Source organism: Bos javanicus, chromosome 26 (assembly GCF_032452875.1).
Source record: "Bos javanicus breed banteng chromosome 26, ARS-OSU_banteng_1.0, whole genome shotgun sequence".
Classification (NCBI taxonomy): Eukaryota; Metazoa; Chordata; class Mammalia; order Artiodactyla; family Bovidae; genus Bos; species Bos javanicus.
Genome location: NC_083893.1, coordinates 25,694,249 through 25,715,910, shown reverse-complemented (window position 1 = coordinate 25,715,910; position 21,662 = coordinate 25,694,249).

The following is a 21,662-nucleotide window of genomic DNA, read 5'->3' as shown; positions in this document are numbered from 1 at the left end:
AACTTCTTTGTGTTCTACTGAGCGTAACATGTCTAATGGCAAACAGGGACCTTGAAAACCAGTAGGTGGAAAGACTCCAAATTCCCTTATCTAAAATAAGACACAATTTCTAAACCCCCAAAAGGTTTTCTCCCTTCTAGTAGTCGGCTGCCAGGATCAGAGCGAGTTCACCACAGCCCTGCACAAGATTTAATGGGGTAATTAAGAAGTGTGCTGAGAATTTGGCCTGGGACATGGTTCTGTTTTTGCTCTGCAGATTTTTTGTTGGTGGAAGCAGTTCAGGCAATCCATCATTTGCGCTTGGCAATGCCAGTGACACAAGTCAGTTCTTGGAATGCAGTAAGGGACAACGGTACTGAATGGGCAGCCAAGGATTGGCAGCAACCTAGAGAGGTTTGACAGGTACTTTGGCTATGGTTACTGTTCCTCTCAGATAACTCTTAGCAGCACATGGCAGGGGAAAATGGAACTTTCATTCCCCCAGTCTGTCTAGACTTTGCTACTTTTTTTTTTTTTTGGCTTATTGTTTCTACATCTATATGCAGACTTTTCTTTTTATATGAAAGCTTCACATGATATTACTAATCTTATATAAGTGAAAAATAGTATCTTTAGAGTATGTAAATATATGGGTGAGATAGATCACCTTTCAAATGTTGGAGAATCATTTGCATTTCTTTTTGTATGAGTATGTTTTGTTCCATTAAGCAAAGATCCACAAACTTCTGCAGGGAGCTATGAAATGTGTGCCCACTTATGACGATTGTGGAATTACAAATGCATATAGTGATTTGTCAATATCAAGTAAAAATGAAGTATTTCTGACAATTCCATTCTTATGTATTTATCTTACAGACAAACTCACATATGTACCACATAAGACCTTCATTGAAACATAGGTAAAATTAAGGTAGGAAACTATATATATACACACACACACACGTGTGTGTATATAGTTTCCTACCTTAATATATATATATATATATATGCATATATATAGCACCTGGTTAAGCGAACTATGGGAGGAACATCTACCTCCAGCCACGATGGAGTAACTGGTATGAGCTAACTTTCTAAACATAAATACTAAAAGGATATACAAAATACATGAGGCAATATTTTTGAGCACTAGATAATGAACCGTATAATTTTGGTATTCCTAAGCCAAGGGAAACTAAAAAGGTGAGGGGCAGATTGTTCAACTTTCTACCTGAGGATAATTTCCTGACATGTACAGAGGGTTGGAGTCAAGGCAGGCTGTCACAGTCCTTTTGAGTTGCAAAGGCAGAGATCAGAATTTGGGGGAGAGAAGAAGGCTGGAATATACAGTGTGAGCTATCAGAAAGGAAGAGGGAGCTATGCTCAGATAGCTACAAAGAATCTACACAAAAGCTACATATACATTTATACTGGAAAACATCAGGGAATTGTAGTTAAAGCGAGTAATATTTACAAAAACATAAAAAGTAGGAGACATAAGAGATGCGGGTTTGATCCCTGTGTCAGGAAGATCTCCCAGAGGAGGGGACCAACTCCAGTATTCTTGCCTGGAGAATCCCATGGACAGAGGAGCCTGCCAGGCTACAATTCATAGAGTCTCAAAGAGTCAGACATGACTAAAGTGACTTACACACACACTTAGGTGTTAATATGCCAAATACATACAATATTTTTACTCTAAAAACTATAACACATTATTAAGACAAATCAAAGAATACTTAAACAATAATGGATTGGAAGGTTAATTTTGTTAAGATGTCAATTTTTCCATAACTGATAAATAGATTTAAAGCAATTGCAATCACCTAGAAGTGAATGTGCTAAAATCTACATGGGATAGCAAAGGAACTAAAATAGGCCAAACAATTTCCATGAAGGACAAAGTTGCAAGTTTCACACTATCCAGTTTCAAGATTATTACAAAGCTACAGTAATCAAGACATAGGTTAAATGAACATACAAGAGTCCAGAAATACACCCAAACATGTATGTTCAATTGATTTTTGACAAAGGAGTTAAGAAAATTCAACTTAGAAATTACATTGGAACAACTTGAAATCCATATTAAAATAAATAAGAAAGAAAGAAAATAAACTGAGTCCACAGCTCACACACACAATTTAACTCAAAGTGAATTATAGTCTTAAATATAAAACTTTTCATAATAACAGAGGAAAATCTTTGTTACCTTGTATTAGATCAAGATTTCTTAGATAAGACACAAAGAGCATAAACCATAAGAGAAAAAAACAGATACATTATACATCATAAAATTAAAATTAAAGCTCTTTGAAAGTTACTATGAAGAAAATTAGAAGATAAGCCACAGACTGGGATAAAAACATTTGAAAAAACTCATCTATTTCAAGTACATGTAAAGAACTATCACCACTCAATAGTAAACAAACAATCCAATTCCAATCAAGTGGGAAAGGGGAGTATTTTCAACAAATATTGCCAAAACAACCACAGATCTATACGGGGGAGGGGAGGAAACTGCCTGCCACACTACACCACATGCAAAAATTAACTTGAAGTGAGTCATAGACCTGCTGCTGCTGCTAAGTCTCTTCAGTCGTGTCCAACTTTGTGCGATCCCATAGACGGCAGCCCACCAGGCTCCCCTGTCCCTGGGATTCTCCAGGCAGGAACACTGGAGTGGGTTGCCATTTCCTTCTCCAATGCAGGAAAGTGAAAAGTGAAAGTGAAGTCGCTCAGTCGTGCCTGACTCTTAGCGACCCCATGGACTGCAGCCCACCAGGCTCCTCCATCCATGGGATTTTCCAGGCAAGAGTACTGGAGTGGGTCGCCAGTGCCTTCTCTGGAGCCATAGACCTACCTAAATGCAAAACCTAAATCTATAAGAAACTTCTATAAGGAAACAGAAGGAAAAATCTTTGCAACCTAGAAGTAGGCAAGGATTTCAAAGAAACAAAAGAACAAACAAAATAATTTTGGTAGTTTGAACTTCATCATAATTAATATCCTTTTAGATTGAACTTCATCATAATTAATGCCAGACAGAATTATGCCCCAATCCCCAACAAAAAATCCCATGTCTAAATCCCCAGAATGATTGTGAATATTCTACCTTATATGACAAAGGGAACATTGCAGTTTCTAAATTAGGTTAACCAATCAACAGACCTTAAAATAGGCAGACTATCCTGAATTTCTGCATAGACAAAGTGTAGTCACATGAACCCTTAAAAGCTGAAGAGAAAAGCAGAGGGAAAAATCAGAGAAATTTGAAGCTCAAGAATGATTTAATGTTGCCGGTCAGAAGATATGGATAGGACCATGTGTTAAGGAAACAGGGAACTGGGTCCTACAATCACAAGGAACTGAATTTTAATAACCTTAGTGAACTTGGAAACAGATTCTTCCCCAGGGCTTTTGAAAAGCCACACAGCCTTGACAACACTTTGGTGTTGTAAGACCCTTAGCAGAGAATCCAGTCACACAGTGCCAAACTTATAACCTACAGACCTGAGAGTTAATATGTGGGTGATGTTTAAGGCCACACTAATCATGGCAATTTGCTGCACAGCAATAGAAAACGAACACAGACACCATTAAGAAAGTGAAAAGACAAGCCACAGAGAGGAAGGAAATAGTAGCAAGACATAAATTGAATAAAAGACCTGTATCAAGAATGCATGCAGAACACCTTCATTTAATAAGAAAACAAGCAACACAATTTAAAGTTTGAACTGGGCTTCCCTGTTGATTCAGTGGTAAAGAATCTGCCTGTCAATGCAGGAGATGTGGGTTTGATACCTGGTCCGGGAAGATCCCACATGCTGCAGAGCAACTAAGCCTGTGTGCCACACTATTGAGCCTGTGCTCTAGAGACTGCGAACCACAACCACTGAAGCCCATGTGCCCTAGAGCTCACTCTCTGCAAAGGAGAAGCAACCATAATGAGAAATCTGTGCACCAGAACTCGAGGGCAGCCTTTGATCACTGCAACCAGAGAAAACCCCATGCAGCAGTGAAGACCCAGCATAGTCAAAGATAAAATAAATAAACAAAAATTTTTAAAAAGCAACTTAAGTAGAATGTTTTATAGAGAGTTCATGAAAGACAATATGTAAATGAACAACAAAACCATGAAAACATGTTGAACATCATGACTCATTAAGATTCATATCAAACACATGCTGAGATATTGCTGAATATGCATTACAATGGCTACAGTTCAAAAGGCTAGCCATGCCATGGATTGGAGATCATGATATAAGTGGAATAGTTATACATTACTAGAAAAGAAGAAAGCACTACAGAGAACTACCATCCTGCTATTTCATTCTCAGATACTCACCAAAGACAATTGAAAACATACAAATGTTCATACATTTATAAACAGAGAACTACCGTCCTTCTATTTCATTCTCAGATACTCACCAAAGACAATTGAAAACATACAAATGTTCATACAAAAACTTGTTTGCAAACATACATGGAAGACTTGTTGGTAACAGTCAAAACTAGGGGAAAAATCCAAATGCCCCTTGACAGGTAAATGGATTTTAATTCTGAAATTATGGTATATCTATACAATGGAGTACTACTCAGCAATTACTCAAAAAAGTAATGGACTATTGATATACACAACAAAATGGATTAATCTCAAAAGGGTGATGTTAAGTAAAGAAAGCCAGACCTTCCCCAAAAGTACATCATGTCAGATTGTATTTACCTGAAATTCTATGATATGCAAACAGATCTATAGTGACAGAAGCAGGTCAGTGCTTGCCTGAGCATGGGGATGGAGAAAGAGAAGGATGATAAAGCAGCATGAGGAATGTTAGAGTGATGGAAATATTTATTACCTTAATTGTGATGATGGTTTCACAGGTATATACATATGTCAAACTTTATCAAACTGTATACTTTAAACATTTGTAATTATTATACTTCAATTATGTCTCCATAAAGCAGTTTAAACAATTATATGGCCCACAAAGCACAGCTTCCAGCCAGAGAGGCCTGGCTGTGGTCCAATAGTCTAAATCCTCAGAACACGATAAAAGTCAGAAGGACACTGCGATAATTAGGATTCTGTCACAGAGTGATCCAAGTTGGGATACCTCTGAGAAGCAGGTGGGAAAAGAGGGATCTCCTCTTCTCCATCTCTATAGGTAACAAGAAAAATTAGCCTCCTAAAAAACTATTTGCTCTGGCTGATTCCCTCGACCCACTTTGTCCTGAGCCACTGAACCTTAATCAGCACCAGGTACTTCGAAGTCAGGGGGATTTCTCAAGTACAGGACTTAGTCCTTAGGATTCTAGAAGACTGTATCTGGGCCCCTGGTGTTATTAAGCATTGCCTTTGAGTTTGTTAGTGGTGGCTGACAAACCACCTAGAATTAACTAGAGTCACATTTCAGGGACTTCCTCGGTTTAAAAGATAAAGGAAATTCCCTGAGGAATTTTCTAGCTAGCCCCAGAGCAACAAGAGGACTTTATCACATCTGGGAAAGAAAGAAAATTGCTCTCATCACATCTTTTGAATTTTTTATGCCAGAGCCTACTTAGAGGCCTTTGTATCTGCTGTTTCTGCCTAGCAGGGATAGTTTCTCAGCTCAGGGGTCCCATGAAGGCATAGCTGATTGCTGAACAGAAACCGAGGAACTGTCAGTGCCAGGGAGAATCTGCCTCCCCCTGATAGAAGCATCGCAGCAGAGCAAGGCAGACCAGTCTCCATCCTTCCTGCAATGTGCTTCAGCCCTGGCTCAGAGAACAGCCAGCTGCAGAGATGTTGATCCTTCCTCCACTAACAGAAGCAGTACCAGCTGGGAAAACAAGAGGACTTAATCTCTTCTCTGTCCTTGGCAGCCAGATTAGCAGGTACCTCAGATAAGGGTCCTCATGTGACATTGTTCCTGTTCGCCTCAAGAAATCCTTAGTCTCCAGAAAAAGCAACTCATTGCCTCTGAAGTAGGATAACTCATTAACCTCTCACTTCGTCATTTTCCCCATCATTTTCACATTCATTTATTCAATAAATGGTTAATGGATACCTACTTTGTATAGGTCACTCAGGAATGATTGGTAGGGAACAAAATTAAAATCTAGATCTGCTAGAAATTGGAACAATGAATTCTTTACATCATTAAGATTATAACCTGCCATCTTTGAAACACTTTCCTGCACCAGCTGTATTACAGACATGATTTGCTCTCTCATAACGCAAGATAGGTATTATAATAGGCATTTTACAGTCGGCAAAACAAAGGTTAAGGAATTCATCCAAACTCTCAGTTTAAAAATTTGACACAAATTTAGAAATATCTTAAATCCATGCAGTTTTCACTCTATCAGGCACCTCTGTCAGTCTCTTTCAAGTGATTTTTATATGGTGATGCTTCTTGATTTATAGCATTTCTGTAAACAAGTTCATGTTATTTTCTCTAGGACATTTATTGGGGCACTGAAACAGTAAGGTGACGTCTGGCTGCACAGGCCTTCATGGAATTCCCATGATCCAGTTTTAGGTTCCGGAGAAGGCAATGGCACCCCACTCCGGTACTCTTGCCTGGAAAATCCCATGGACGGAGGAGCCTGGTAGGCTGCAGTCCATGGGGTCGCTAGGAGTCGGACACGACTGAGCGACTTCACTTTCACTTTTCACTTTCATGCATTGGAGAAGGAAATGGCAACCCACTCCAGTGTTCTTGCCTGGAGAATCCCAGGGACGGGGGAGCCTGGTGGGCTGCCGTCTATGGGGTCGCACAGAGTTGGACACGACTGACGCGACTTAGCAGCAGCAGCAGCAGCAGCAGGTAGAGTTTGAGATGTCTAACAGTTGAGAGCCAATTGTTTAATTTTCAGTCATTTTGTGAGCTGGTTGATGTCAGTTGGTAGCTAAAAATCAACCATGATCAGTATATTTATGTCATGGAAATTGGCAGACTTCACACTGGAGCGCGTCTTTCCTCTCCCTATCAGAGATGGTTGGTAAAGATTTACTGGCTCATCACTGAGTAGAGGAGCGGAGGATGGATACACAGACCAGAGAGAGGCTGTGACTTCCTAGCATTCTAGAGCCTGTAGTGAAGTTTCCAGGTTAACAGAATACAGATGGTAATAAAAGTCTTGGGATAAATACACTAGCCCAGGGCAGAGTGATGAAAGCAGAAGATTGAGAAGAGGTTAAAACACACACATGCACACACACACACGAAACAACAGGGGGTGGTTAGGGGAGGAGAAAGGGAAAGACAAGGGCAAGGCAAAGAGATTTGAACACATTGGTTTGAAGTATCAGGAAGGAGTTTTACAAAGCAAAGTGTAATAAGGCATTTCCAGAAGGAAGAGCTTTACTTTGCTCTGTTATTAAAATTATTGTTTAGTTTAGAAAGTGTCCAGGTTTTTTGGTGCCTGGGATGAGGTGATACACTTGGACAAAGCACTTTCAAAGAGTAATGGGGAACAAAGTTAGATGCATAAAAGTCAAAAGTTGATGGAGGTGGAAGTGCAAATAGCAAGGGTAACAAACCAGAGAGTTCAAGTCTGATGAGAAGCCCTTCCCTTCCAGAAAGGTGAGAGCTGGATAGTCTTCTTCCAAGATACCACTTGGACCCTCATTCCCTTGTCTTCATGCAGAAACTGCCCTCTGTGAGAACACTCCATCTTTACATGGAGGATGCAGAAAGCATCAACTTTAGCTCTGCTAAGCAACCATACTCTCCTGAGATGGATGAGGCCCAAATAATTGAACCTGGAAGTTCGAATGCTTATCATTTAGGGTAGGTTTTTCTACAGATGGCTAATTTCATTTCCTGCATGTTGACTTTTTCCTAGCTCTTGGCTCGGAAGGGAAGCTAAATTTCATGCTTAGGGAGTACCTTGCCCTTACCCATGAACATATGCTTAAAGACAGAATATTTTCTCTGCTCATTTTTAACTCATAAAAGATGCAGCAGGCTTGGGGCAGGGAGGAAGAAGAGTATGAAACTTACATGGTCTGTCTAGCAGTAGCCATCCCACCACCTTCTCAGAGGAACTGCCTCATCTCTATTACACCAGAGGAATGGTCATCTCTGCATCACAATACTCCACTAGCCAGGTCTCAGCTGACGGGGCTAGAGTTGGACAATCATTCAAAATCTGCACAAAGACAGTACCTGGCTGGTTCAAAAAAACAAACTGCAATAACAAGATTCCCTCTATCTGAAACTTCCTTCTAAGACTCTTAGCTTGCAGGAGCTAGAAACTTTATTCTAGGACCCTTACAGTTGGAGAAGCATGCACTGGAAAAGCAAGTGAAAATAGAGAGGGCTAAGAGCAGGCAGAGGAAATCAGAGATGCAAGATGATAGAGATTAAGACCCTATTTTCACGGTCCCCAAATAATTCTCAGAGTGGGAAAAAGAAGAGAGAAACTTGTGTTAAGGGTTCATTGCAAATGGGAGAAAACAATTATAAACAGCAGCTAAAGTCATAGTTGGGGGTAGGGCATTTCTGCCATAATCGAAGGGCAGCCTGATTTTCTGTCAGCAAAGCAAGGGCAGCTTGGACTCCCATAGATGACCACTGGGTGCCTGCAGCTTACCTCTTTCTAATCATTGGTTCATCACTATAGGCAGTGTACATATTTTAGCCCACTTGAAAGGCTGTTTTTTTTTTTTTACTTTACAATATTGTATTGGTTTTGCCATACATCAACATGCATCCACCACGGGTGTACATGTGTTCCCCATCCTGAACCCCTCTCCCACCTCCCTCCCCATACCATCCTTCTGGGTCATCCCAGTGCACCAGCCCCAAGCTTCCTGTATCCTGCATCGAACCTGGACTGGCGATTTGTTTCTTATATGATATTATACATGTTTTAATGAAACTGGAGCCTATTATACAGAGTGAAGTAAGCCAGGAAGGCTGGTTTCTATCTCTGCTACAAAGCCATAGTCTGTCCACTACCTCTGGGTTATAACTTGAGGGATATACTGATTTGGTCTGGATAATTTCTATAAAATGTAAATATATTTTTTCTTCATTGAGAGTTCCAAACCAAGTCACAAGAATAATGTACAGATCAGAGGCACTCAGATTAGTATTTGATAAATGGGAGCTAAGTAGGGTACAAGAATTCTCTCATACAATCCTCAAATCGTACCATGGAACACCTACTATTATTATTATTTACAGTTTGAGCTGAAAAGAAATTAAAGCTTAGTGATGTGAATTCACTTGCCAAAGTCACCAGCCAAAGGTGACAGATAAGACCCAGTTCTATTTCTGTGGTCTTCATCATTACATCAAGGAGAGACGTAATACAGAAGACTCCCCTCCCACCCAAACTGATCCAGACTGCTAGCAAGAGCAGGGCAATCAGTAGTTAAAGTTACGTATTCACCAATCACACTCTTAGTAGTTATGGGCTTTGGAGAGACCAGTGGCAAAGAAAAACCTAGAAAAGCCTGGATTTAATTAAGTAAAAGATAATATATGAGTAGATAATTTCTTTATAACATAAGGGTCCCAGGTAATATCTTCCACGTATATATGTAAAAACATATGAGTCTGGTGGTGTGTATGTATGTATGAATATATATTCAGACCTATTGATGCAAAAATAGAGAAATTCACAGGTCTTATAATAATTATTGTCAGGAACAATGAGCTGGTCCTACTTAGCAGTAATTGAACAAGGTAAGATGGGAGTGTTTTCTTTGGCAAACAGAGATATTGGAAACTTCATTAACAAGAAAACCTCTCAAGTTCTGGGCCATACCTCCTCTCTCCAGACAAGGGCTCCACAAAAACAATTTATGCAGTGATGAAAATCTGGAGTTAAATAATGAAGCAGGTCTCCAATCCTTGGGAGAGAAGCAGGGCAGCCTTTGACAGTATCACTTAGTGTTGACTGGAGGGAGGGAAGAGAAAAAAATATAAGTGTTCCATTCACACACCAGATGTTCCCAGTAAACAATCACTTTCAAGAAAGCTCAGCTTGTGCGGTCAGTAATCATTCTTGAGATTGAGGGCTTAGCAGCCACAGAAGAAAACTCCTAGCAGAGGTAGGGTTGTTGCTGTGATAGGCCATTACACCACAGATGTGCCCCATCCAGGAGGAGGCTGGGGTGTTAGAGAGAGACGGTGACCCCTCTGGGGCATGAGCAACAGTGAGGCATTAGCAGCCAACACTCACAGAGGCTGGTGCTAGGTGCACTGCTGTGGTCAAAGAAGTGCAAACAGGCCCAGGGAAAAGCCAGGAAATTGCTTTCATACTCAGCTCACTGCTATAGCAGCTCTCAGCTAGTATATTAAATTCATTACAGGATGGGGTGTCTCATTTGGTACAAACAATGGCCTGATAAGACAGAAAGGGCAGACATCATTTCTCTTCAAAAACTGAATCCTTTTTTATAGAAAAGGAAATATGCCCAGATAGATGGAATAACTAGCCAAAGACAACCAAAGAGTTTGAGAAGACTTGGAACTAGAATCTAGGACATCTGACAGTCCCTTGTCCATTTCTGCTGCATCTCTCTGTCTCTTGCCCCTCTCGTGGTGAACGGGGAGAGTAAAGTGGTGGTAGCACAGTTCCAGGTTGTAGAGCAAACACTTGGGACACGGGGAGAGTGGAGGAAAATTGAGCTGGACTTGCTAGGAAGGCTTGATGAGGGAGTCACAACTGGGCTGGATTTAGATGGATAGAGTCTGAGAGCTTCTCAGACTCAGGTAGTCCAGAGACTGTAACAATCTTGGGTACATCCGAGGTATGGCATGTGGATCATTCTAGAGAAGGGCTAGATTTGCAGAAGCATCGTTCAGCTGTGTGTATGTGTTGGGAAGAGTGCTGTAGCTCGTCTTTCCTCTCACTTATCTAGGTACCCACAGCATGCCCTTTTCTAGCTTCTAAATTCAGCTGTAGTTTCTGGTTGCATTAACTCCTGAATAATTGGTCCCACATTGGTGGAGAGTTGCATGAAATTGCTTTCCTCCACCAAATAAAGAGGAATAAAGTTCTTTTAAGTCAAGATGCAGATGCTATGGAGCCATGGCAGGATTTTATAGAAATAAGATGGTGTAAAATAGGACAGTGTATCAAAAATGCCCCACTCTTGTCTCAAACATTCCTACCTGAGAGGTTCCCAAGAGTCTCATGGGAAAAGACAAAGGGAAACCAATTATTACTTTCTTATACCTAAGACCTGGGCCACAAACTCTAAATGCAGCATGTTTTAAGAAACCTGAGTGATACCTGTGACTTAGCCTTGATATTTATGAAGCCTCTCTATCAACCTTTCCTATAAGCACCAGTGAAATCACAGGATATAATGGCTCAATCTATTTTATGAAAATATAGAAAACTACAAGAATGCATACAAAAGAAAACTTTTTGCTGAGGACCAGCCACCTCGTAGCAGCACAGTGACCCCAAAAATTAACCAAGGAAGTTCAACCAACCTGTGTTCTAGAATCTGAACAATCAGACCACTTTCTCTCCTTCTTTGAAGAGAAGTAGGGACAGGGGTGGAGAAGGCAAGGGCAACCCACTCCAGTACTCTTGCCTGGAAAATCCCATGGATGGAGGAGCCTGGTAGGCTGCAGTCCATGGGGTCGCTAAGAGTCGGACACGACTGAGTGACTTCACTTTCACTTTTCACTTTCATGCATTGGAGAAAGAAATGGCAACCCACTCCAGTGTTCTTGCCTGGAGAATCCCAGCAACAGGGGAGCCTGGTGGGCTGCCGTCTATGGGGTTGCACAGAGTTGGACACGACTGACGCGACTTAGCAGCAGGAGCTGCAGGGACAGGGAAATCAATGGGAAGTTTCTGTCAATGAGAAACCACTAGGCTAAGCTAAGACGCCAGGTGATTATAATAGTTCACAACATGCAGATCAGAAAAACAAACCCAAGTGGACAGCCTGGATTCATGTTAGAAAGCCAAAGGGACCCTGGCATGGTAAGTTTTGATGGGGAAGGAAGCGTTAGAGGAAAGAAGTAGATCACAGGGCCTGGTATTGGGTGCTAGGAGTTTCTACACAGATATTCTGCCTATCCCAACTTTCATCCTTCTACCTACACCTTGGTTCATCTTTATTTTTAGGAATGGGTCTTGTAGTGAGTTGAAATGGTGACCCTCCAAAAGACATAACCGCGCAGAACCTGTAAATGTGACAGGTTTCTTAGCTGGAAAAGGGATCTTTGCAGATATGATTAAGGATCTCTGGATGAGATTAATCACCCTCGATTAATCAGATGGACCCTAAATCCAATGACAGATGTTCTTATGAGACAGAAGGGAGAACACACAAATGAGTCATGTGAAGGTGGAGGAAGAGACTGGCAAGATACAGGTACAAGCCAAAGAATGCCAAGAATTGCCAGCAGGCAGCAGAATCCAGGAAACAGGAGATGAAGTTCTCTTCAGGGTTTCCAGAAAGAGCCCAAACTTTGCCACACTCTGATTTTGGACTTCTGGCCCTAGAATCGTGAGGGAATCCATTTCCATTGTCCTAAGTTACCTGGTATATGATAACCTGTTAGAGCAGCCCTAAGGAGAGGAATACAGCCAGTTGGGTGATGTTCCGTGGGAATATCCTTAGTAACAATGGTGTGGGTGGATGGATGAACCGCCAGGATGCTACTTGCTCAGGTACCCCAGCCATCGGAAAACAAGCTTACCAACCAGCACTGTAACCTACACCACAGTGGGGGGGCTTCCAGAGTTCCTCTAGGGTCAGCCACCCGACGCACCAGATTCTGGCTTTGGCCCCCAGGCAGCCCTGGGGCTCCAAAATATCCCACTAAACCCAGCTCAAGCACTTCTCAGGGCCCCCTGGGAAATATACTCAAACGACAGAGACGTTCTCCTTTTTGGCAAAGGTCTTTCATCAAGCAATGCTGAGTGTATTTTCCATCATTCTCATACCACAGTGAAGAGACAAACCCTGTTAGTGTGTGCTCGCTGAGCAAGTTAAAAAAAAAAAAAAAGGCAGATGTAAAATGCAGCAGCTTGGTACACCCAGGGACTAGCTGGGGCTTGGAGCGTCCATGAATCTTAGCAGTAGCCAGCAAAGTGTAATTCAATCTTTTAAACTTCATGATATATATTCATGTCAGTGGCTTTAAGATAAGGAAAAGACTTTAGTGAAAAATGAAACTTCTGATGAATAACTTGGAGGACGTTGAATAATATACAAATATTTCTTTCTTCACAGTCAGAGAGATGCCAAATCCTGCTGAATTTTCAGCCTTGTCACTGCCATTCTTTTCTAAGGAGAACAATTTAGGAGGAGGAAAGAAAAGAAACCTTGGCATTTGGGGAAGAGGGAGGGAGGGAGGGGGAGGGGGAGGGGAGAGGCCAGGAGAAAGAAGGGGAGGGAAAAAAACTCAGCATGCCATAATTGAAAGATCCTAAAAGATGCAGGAAAATTGGCACACTGTTGATAATAACCATAATAACAAAGTTAATGATAGGCTCCTGGAAGGCCCTTGCTTGGTCTCAGATTTTTTATAAAGAGAAGGAGCTGTTCAGCTGGCAGGCAGGGCTGTTATTTGAAATGCAGCATTCATCCTCCAAAAGCCCACCAGCCTCCTCACTGGCAGGGCTGCTCATCTGCTTCGCTGTCCTAGCCCTCGGTTTACCTCTACAAAATTATTGCTATCTTGGCTCTTTTCTGAGACTGGACAAAAGAACAGGTGAGGTGTGGGGTCAGGGGCTGTCTTTTCTAATTATTTTCCATTGTTTCCTACACTAGGGAGGAGAGGCAGCTCTGGGTTGACGAATGGGCTGCAGCAGGGACCTGATGGCCGAGGGGACTGAGGAACACTCCTTGGGGGTCTGAGCCTTCCTGCACTGCTTCTACCTTAGCAAGGAGCCCTGTGTCCTGTCGTGCAGGTATCCTCAGTTCAGTCACTGAGTCGTGTCTGACTCTTTGCAACCCCATGAACTGCAGCACACCAGGCCTCTCGGTCCATTGTCAACTCCCGAAGTTTACTCAAACTCATGTCCATTGAGTCGATGATGCCATCCAATCATCTCATCCTCTGTCGTCCTCTTCTCCTCCCGCCTTCAGTCTTTCCCAGCGTCAGGGTCTTTTCAAATGAGTCAGTTCTTCACATCAACTGGCCAAAGTATTGGAGTTTCAGCTTCAGCATCAGTCCTCCCAATGAATATTCAGCACTGATCTCCTTTAGGATGGACTGGTTGGATCTCCTTGCAGTCCAAAGGACTCTCAAGAGTCTTCTCCAACACCACAGTTCAAAAGCATCAATTCTTTGGTTCTCAGCTTTCTTTACAGTCCAACTCTCACATCCATACATGACTACTAGAAAAACCATAACCTTGACTAGACGGACCCCTGTTGGCAAAGTAATGTCTCTGCTTTTTTAGTATGCTGTCTAGGTTGGTCATAACTTTTCTTTCAAGGAGCAAACATCTTTTAATTTCATGGCTACAGTCACCATCTACAGTGATTTTGGAGCCTAAGAAAATAAAGTCTGTCACTATTTCCACAGTTCCCCATCTATTTGCCGTGAAGTGATGGGACCAGATGCCATGTGTCCTAGGAAAGCAGAGAAGGGTGAGGGCAGAGGGTATGCTCACTTAGGCCCAAACTGTCATACTCTAGATGTGTCCTATTTCATTTTCTTCATAAGACAAAGGAGAAAATTGAGGCTTGGGAAGATAAACATCTCACCCAAGACCACACAGGGAGGAAAGGCAGAAGCTGGAATTGAACCAACATGGAAGCCCTTCAAAGGCTAAATCCTTCTGATAGCATCATGAGTCTGCCCCCAAATGTGGAGGCAATGCCCTAGCCATGTCTGCGGTGGACACGATCTCTAAATTCTGGGAGCTCAGAATTCAGAAATCCGCTAGATTTGGAAAATCATTATAAACGTTTGTTGTGACTTTCACTTCATTTTAACAAAGGGAAGTTATGTGATACACTGATAAATGCTCATAAAAAACATACACTATAAATGAAAAGTTGTTTAAAGAGCAGTCTATCTCCCAAAGCTGCTGGGCTAGTTTGAACGTGCTAACCTTCCATTTGATGTCTCCTGTGGGTCACCGCATCCAGGTCCATGGCTTCTAGAGCTTCAGTGCTGAACCTCTAGCTTCACCCTTGTATGAGATGGTCAGCTGGGTGCTAAATCTCAAGGAGGAAATTTGCTCCAAGTTTCCCTTCTTTTCAAAATGTCTTCTAGCACTAGGCAATGCCTCCCTCAAGCTGAGTTCTTCACCTCACAGTTCACGCAGAATCCCTCACCATGTTTGATAGCCACTTAAAACCTTAATTGGTGTTGTTTGGTTCCAACATTTGTTAACAACGGCAAATTACTTACAGATGGGACAGTGCCAGCAAAATTGCTCAACAAAAAAGTTTTTTTTTACTTTTGTGAAAGGAATAAGACAAAAGAGTAGCACAGAGCAACATAAGAGCCCATTTATTTTGCCAAGAATCTTGAGTAATGATTTCCTGTATCTTCTTAATACTCATTGTGAAAGACCTAAGTAATTAGTTTCTTTTTCCATTTATAAAGACCAATAAACCATTCTCGCATAGATATTATGCTACCACAAGTCTCTTGAAATTATTGTGCATCTTTGACCTATAAATGTTCTTACTTTAATTATGCTTAATGATCAGTATTGAAGAACAATCTCTTATGATTTTTTAAAAAGTGTATTAAAAAGGACTCTAATGAAATACCTGGAAATCTACTAGATCTTGAAAACTTCTAAAAAACATTTAATGTGATTTGCACTTTCTTCTTTATTTTTTTAAGTTATGAAGTGAACATACACTCATCAAAAACATTTGAAGTTCATATAGAAAATACAAACTCCTCTGTGCAAATAAGGCCAACATTTTTCTAAACTTCTGACTTTTTTGTTATTTCCTAGTTGTTTTTCTAGCCAATTTCCTACCATTCCCCGATACCCATTCATCCTCCTGTTCTGCTACTTCCTCAACTTTAACAGCGCTATCACTTTGCTAGAGAAAGAAAGGAAAGGAACATGCTACATACAGAAAAATGTGAACAAAGACCAACATATTTAATGCCTAGTGTAAATGCCATTTACTTTGCTAATATTTTCTCAGTTTTTACCACCATCCTTCCTCCGGATGGCCGGATTACCCCTCTCCATCACTCTATTAACTCTCTCTAAATTATCAGAGCATTTTGTCCCCTGATAAAGTGCTATAGAAAATTGAATACTTACAAGAATGTAAGGAGACACGGGTTTGGAGACCTGTTAGCACCCATGGAAGTGATGGCTGCCTCTTTCAAAGGGATGCATTTGAAGGGAAGGTATGAAGCCCGCCCGTTGTTAAATAGCCTACCAAGATCTGAGTTCCACCGGACTTGAAGCTGTTCCTCCCCCTACCTGCCCTCCCTATCGCCTGAATGAGGCTCCGACTTGATCAGTAGGCAACCAACATGCCACTAATTAGGAGGCATGAGGCGTAGCAGAGGATGATTAGCTTGTGATGAGCACATGCTGCCTAGAGTTGTCTTGTTACCATTATAAATAGATTAGAAATCTGGGGAGCATCTGTATTCTCCCCTCACAGAGGAGAATCTGAAATTGACAGGTTGAAATGAGAATGTGTCAAGGAGAGCTTTGTAATTGGCAAAGATTAACTTTATTTCTCTCACCTCATCTCTCTCCTCTTCTTCTCTTGGCACCCCACCCTCAGAATATCCCAGCTGCCAATGGAAGAAGCCCAGCAATTCTCTAATTGAACCATAAGATTTTGGAAGGTCAGTGTAAGAAAACCATTCTGGCGTTCCAAGGACCAGGTGTGTTGTTTATGGAGACAATTATGTGCTGCCCGGGTGATTGTAGCTGGAAACCAAGAAAGACAGATTAGTGACAAGAAAAACAATTCTGTTCTGTCTCTGTTTCTTTGCATGGCCTGCTTTCTCTTCATACCCACCATGCTTGAACACACTCTCAACAGCAGCCAGTCCTGGACCATGGGCAGTGACAACCCTGCAACTTAAAAAAAAAAAAAAATTCTCAACATGGAAGTTGTAAGTTAAGTTTTATCTGGGGTCAAATGAGGATGTTAGCCTGGGGACAGCATCTCAGATACCTCTGAGAAACTTCTCCAAAGAGACAGGGGAAGGTTAGTATGTACATGACTTTGGCAAAGGGGGAGGACATGCACTCGAGCACACATTTTTTTTTTTTTTTTGGGCAGGGCTTTTCTGCTCATCACAAGGATCAGTCATCACCATGAAGGATTTTAGTGCTTTTCTAGATATGAGGCAGTATAAGAATTGGGCTCACACAATCAGCTTCTGAAAATATCTATCTGAAGACCTGTTCTGCCAGGTTTTCCCAGAGCACAGACAAGCTCATTCCTGCTCTCCATCCTGAACGCCTTTCAGGGGGTATTGTAGGCCAACAGCTGCAGCAGCACATGATTTAATCCTTGTAGAGGTAAATGGCAGGCACCCAGGGCAACCCTTTGCAAAAGAGAATATGCAAGAAAAGACCCTGCTGTGTAAGAAGAGGCTTCTAGGAGAGGCTCCGGGAGGAGAAGCAGGGCTTTCTTGGTGCGGCGAAACCCCTGGAGTCCAGCAGCCTTCAGCACATGGGGCACTCTGCCACAGACATTTCATTAAGTTTCTGTTCTTCACAGACTGGACCACATGCTTTCTCAGGAGCAAATCACTGGAGGCCCCACTTTCTCTAGCTCATTTCTAATGGCTGCAAACAGCACCTTTCCCCAGAGACTAAGCCATAATGACAGATGGCATGTGTGCCTGTCATGATCTATTTTCTTCCATCTTTGCTGACATTTTGGGAAGAATCTGTCTCTTGTGCTCACTCTCTGAAAGAGCTCTTCTTAAGCTGTGACCAGAGTCAAAGGCAAGAAACCACTTCTTTGGTACCTCCATTTATATAAAAGGTATGTTTTTTACAGATAATTGTTTTATCTGATTATTTTTCAATGCATGGAGATAAACTCAATCAGTGACCCTCAGAGAGGCTTCGAGGGACACCAGGACCTAGAAATGTAGACCACAAAAGCTTTGTATGTGAAGAGAATATAAATAAGAAGCAAGTTATGTTATAAAGGTTGGAGTCTAAACCATAAACAAGCATGGCCAAATGGTTTACCTCCAGTAGAGTGGCTCTCTCCAGGGCATCATTGCATTCTGCAAGTCTAAGCATGGCGCAGGACCTGAAAACCTCCAGTCTTCAGTTTTATGAGGCATTTCTGACAGTCCTGATTGGAAATTTCCATTTCTTGTCCCCACCATATAGTCCAAGTAAAACTAGATCAGTTATATTAACAGCAATAACAAAAAGCAATAAAATAAGCAGTGACTTTAGGGATCAAGGTGTAAATAGTGGATTTTAACCAAAAATCTCTTCCTTCAGCTGGGGATGATGACATGTCGAGGAATTCTGAATTCTTTCTCTAGCAGAATGGCTCTTGGCAAGAGACTGCTCATTAACTTTTACAACTTGAGGCCAGGAATGACAGAGGAGAAGGATCTAGCACGATACAACCAGAGCTTCTCAGATTCAATTACTTTCTGCTAAGGTCCAGTTGTTTCAGGTGCGTTTACTCCAATTATTGGTTCCCTGATGGCTCAGTGGTAAAGAACCCTGCTGTCAAACAGGAGATGTAGGTTTGATCCTTGGGTCAGTAAGATCCCCTGGAGAAACAAATGGTAACCCACTCCAGTATTCTTGCTGGAGAATCCTATGGACAGAGGAGCCTGGAGGGCTACAGTTCATGGGGTTTGTAAAGAGTCAGACATGACTTAATGACTCTGCATGAGCACTCCAACATTCTACTTGATCACTGTTCCAGCACTTCGAGGTAGACGTCATTATTGTCAATTTATAGATAGGGAAACCAGACTCTAAAGATGTCATTTTACCCCTCCAGGTCTGAGATAATTTAAAGCAGTGCTGTCAAGTTTTTTGGTTTTTTTTTTTTTTTTTTTTGAGATTTTGAGTCTCTGAATAAATTGAACACTGGCACAGACTCTCCTGTTTTGTACACAACATCCCATTGCTTTCTCTTTGAATGAACTGATATTTCATAATGATAATATGGTCTGAAAACACAGAGGCAAAGAGCAATTTAACTCTGCTACTGTCGAGTTAATGGTAAAGAAGCTAAGCTAATTAAGGACCTGGTGATGCAGGTACTTTGGGAGGTAATTGTTGGGCCACATCTGGTCCCCTTTGGCTGTAACATTGGACCAGGCAAGAGAATTTGGCAGGATCTGGTATGTGTGTCCGGATGAGGCATCCTCACTGCTTATGTTTGCTCTCTGGCCATCTGAACAAAGCCAAGTGCTTTGCAAGGCAAGGAGCAGGGTGTGTGAAGCTGGAGCCTGGTAGCTGTCTGTTGAGCAGCCTTCCTTCAGTCCAGTGAGGGAAGCAAGGACAGCAGGCCATAGGCTGCTAAACAGGTGGGGCAACAGGGAAATGGCAAGTGGAGATGAGCGCTTGAATGATGAGCCCACCTGGGAAGTCAGATTCTAAAGCATTCTGTACATTATGAATATGGGGGCCACACTGCATACCCAATCAGGCTCTCTGCTGGCTCTCAACAAGGGCAGTTGGATCAGTTCTGCATTTGCTGAGGAGGTATGTGACAGAAATAATACTGCCCTACAATAAGGAGGATATCGATTCTATCTTCAGCTCTGCACTCATCTGTAGTGTAGCCTTAGAGAAGTCACTTTCCTCTCTGAGTCTCAGTTTATCCCTCTACAGAAGAAGAGAGTTCACCTAAGCACTCCTGAGCACCGGTCTCTTGATAACTGTGGAACTGGCAGTGTGTTTTTCACATCTGTGGAAATCAAAACTAGCCAATGAGGAAGACCATAAGGTGTTTTCCTTTTACAAATGTAGAAATTGTGGTCTAGAATGACTTGCTGATGGTCAGAGCTCTTCTAATTCATGGCTTACTATTTGTTGCAGGGCACAATCCATCACCACCCTGACTCACGGTGTGATTTGCTTTAGGTAACTCAATCCAGGAACTTGCCCAGAGTTGCAGCTGTTGCCCAGGAGAAAATGAGCGAATTTGGAAACTGTTCTCACTTCTGTAGGCCAAGATGCCTTGTACCATGGTAACAGGGGCTAGGGGAGGCGACTTTTACCCCAGTGACTCTTACTCTCGCTAAGCTATTTTAGTGGTAGACAGACCAGTGATTCTCGAACTTCAGTGCACATGAGGATCCTCAGAGAATCGCTTTATGGTGCTGATTCTGGGGCTCTGGCTCCAGAAGGCTTCTGTAGGCTTACTTCTCTGGTCTAGAACTGCCTTAGAGAAGACAATTCCCATGCACAGAGAACCCTCACCACTAGTGAGAGATCCTGCATAGAACTCACTACAAAGCCAGTCACACTGTCTGCTGTCTGCCTTTCTCTGTCTACCACGGAGCAATCTGCCAGGCCCATGCTGGTGGTGGGTATGGAGGCTATATTCTAAGCATGACTTTGCTCAAATGAACCAATTGACTCATTCTGTTTTACCACTGTATTTCATTTTCATCCTCTTTGATCTGGTGAGGCAATTTCATCAACCAGGACATAAAATTAACATGGGAAGAACTCAAATCTCATGGAAAGCAAAAGCCAATTCATTTAGAAAACTCTCCTTTGACTTAGGATAGCACTATTAGACACCCCACATTATTGGAGAAGTTCAAAACCATTAAAAATCCCTTAAAGATGGAGGCCACTTTATGTTATGAACCACTGAGGTTAGACCCAAAACCACCACTTCTTTAGAGGTACCATAAATGACATTCTCAATATCTGTTAATTTTTTAAAGGTGTGTATAACTCAAGAAAAGTTATAGCAAGAATAATACATAATTTTTAAATGCATTCACAGAACAAAAGAAAACCATCATTGTTTTATCCTACATCTTCAAGTGAGTTCAGAAAGTACAATTCCAGGATAGTCACTTATATCCAAAATATGGGATACTATTGACCAAAACTTCTGGTTTCTTGGGTTTCTTGGATCCATGGAAATTTATCTCATATTTTGAATACTAAAACATTAAAACATCTAACTATAGCCCTTATTCTAGGTTTTGGTTCACTCCTTACTACCTAATATGCAGGAGAGCCACTCATTCCACCTTCCAAATTCCTCACTCAGTGTGGGAAAGAGATTTGTTGCTAGTTTGATGCATCAGTCAGAATAAACAAGGTTTTAATAAGGGATATACGACTTACTTCATTCTGTATAACAGACTCTAGATCCATCCACATATCTACAAATGACCCAATTTCATTCTTTTTATGGCTGAATAATATTCCATCGTATATATGCACCACATCTTCTTTATCCACTCATCTGCCGATGGATATTTAGGTTGCTTCCATGTCCTGGCTGTTATAAACACTGCTGCAGTGAACACGGATGCCTGTGTTCTGTGGTGACCTAGATGGGTGGGCGGGAGGGCCAAGAGGGAGGGGATAGATATGGATATAGACATACATAGCTAATTTATTCTGTTGTACAACATTGTAAAGCAACTATATTCCGATTTTTTTAAAAATTAAAAGGATATATATCTTATTGGTTTCCTCTCCTCTTTTCATTACGCTTGCTGAAATCTTTCAGACCTGAGGTGGAGTCCCACCTCTACTACTTACTGGGAGCTTGTGTCAGACTCAAAGGCCTTGGG